The following is a 1,997-nucleotide window of genomic DNA, read 5'->3' as shown; positions in this document are numbered from 1 at the left end:
ACAAAGTGTGCATGAAAATACCATAATGGTGGCTCTAAGGGGGACACATGGATCTCTCTGGGAAGGGGAAATAGAATAGATTTTGCTGGTGGATTGGGGATTGGTGGGAATGGGAACAGGAAGAGGGTATAGGGAGAGAGTATGGGAAGAGATGATTGGAATTGGAGGCCATTGCAGGGGGAGGGGCAATGTGGAAACCTATTGCAGTAGAAACTCCCAGGATTCTATGAGGGTGACCCTAGTGAGGACCCCTAGTAATGGAGGAATGGAGCTGGAACCTGCCATCTTCTGTAACTAGCAACTTCCAGTGGGGGGATGGGACACCAATACAGCCACAAAAATACCATCTATTCTGCTTGCAAGATGTGAACGGATAATGGAGGTGGATATCTTGTGGGAAGGGCCAACCAATGACTAGTCTAGTTTGAGGCCCACTTCATGAAAGGGAGTTCATGCCTAACATTGCCTGCATGATCAAGAACTGGAGACTGGACAGCCCAGAGACCTATAAGAGAAAAATCAATAAAATGATTCCAAATGATATTCTACTATACTCATAGATCTGTGTCTAGCTCAATCATCATTAGAGAGGCTTCCTTTGATAACTGATGGTAGCAGATGCAGAGACCCACAGCCAAACACTAGGCACAAAGAGAGCCCAAATGGAGGTCCCTATTAGGTCCCTTCCCTTGGAGCTCAGGGTTCTGAAGAGGTTTAAGAAGAATTGTAGGTGCCAGAGTGGTCAAGTCCACCACAAGAACACAGCCCACAGGATCAACTAAGCAGGCCTCATAAGGGCTCACAGAGATTGAAGCAGCAATCATGGAGTCTGCATGGATCTGCACTAGATCCTCTGCAAATATGCTATGGTTGTTAGCTTAGTATTTTTGTGGGACTCCCAACAATGGGAGTGGAGATACCTCTCACTCGTTTGCCTGCCCCTGGGACTCTTTCTCCTACTGGGTTACCTCACCCAACCCTGATATGAGGATTTGTGCCTAGTCTTATTGTAACTTCTTAAGCCATCTTGGGTTGATATCCCTGGGAAGTCCACTCTTTTCTGAAGAGAAATGGAGGAGGAGTGCAGTCAGGATGCATTGTAAGAGAGGGGAATAAAAAAAGAAAATGCTATTGTGAAACTCATTACCTTTTATGCTAAATAAACATTAATAACAAAAAACATATGTCAGTAAAAATGAAGCCTATTTGTGTTCTACTATTTCCCTCCCTTCGATTCTTTCTCTCACACTGATGTCCCTAATTCTAGTTTTCTGGCTTCTACAGGTACCCCAAGTTATAGAAAAAGATATGACACTGAACCACGAATGTGAGGGGATGGTGGTCTTGTAGGAGTTGAGAGGAGAGGGGGTGGATATGAACTGAACACATTGTATTCATGTCAAAAATTTCAATTAATAAATATTTTTAAAATAAAATATTTGAATACATTTTGTCTGGTATTCTATTCACTTAAGAAAGTAACTAGTTAAAAGGACTAACCATTGTAAGTCATTATCAAGCTGTAACAAGGAAAAAAGTCTTTTATTTGTGGAAGGAAGAAGAAGGCACACACTGGAGAGATTTAAAGGATAGAGTTGGTAGGATCTCTAACCAGTTGCATGAAACTCTAGAAACTAAGAATCAATCTTCAGCCTTGACTGTCAGAGAAGGGGAAAGTAGGAAGACAAGGTTTGAGTGGGAAGTTCTGAACTTAGTTTTGTCTATGCTAGCTGTAGAGGTGTCTATCAGATATGCAAATAGAGAAAGAAATGTTGGCTATGTTATTCAGAGTGTGGGGATATTGTTTGGGCTGCAGATAGGCTTGTAAAGGCCATCAATACCAAGAGTCACAATTGGAATGTTGATAGGATGATGGGAAATTATATAAATGGATGATTTTGGCTGGGCTGATACGGGGCTTAAGATAGGGTTAGGGCATCCAGTTTGATAACAGTCTGGTAAGTGATCCAAACAAAATCCATTAGCAGGATATATGC

The sequence above is a fragment of the Onychomys torridus genome, chromosome X (assembly GCF_903995425.1).
Source record: "Onychomys torridus chromosome X, mOncTor1.1, whole genome shotgun sequence".
Lineage (NCBI taxonomy): Eukaryota > Metazoa > Chordata > Mammalia > Rodentia > Cricetidae > Onychomys > Onychomys torridus.
Note: the sequence above shows the minus strand (reverse complement) of the source record.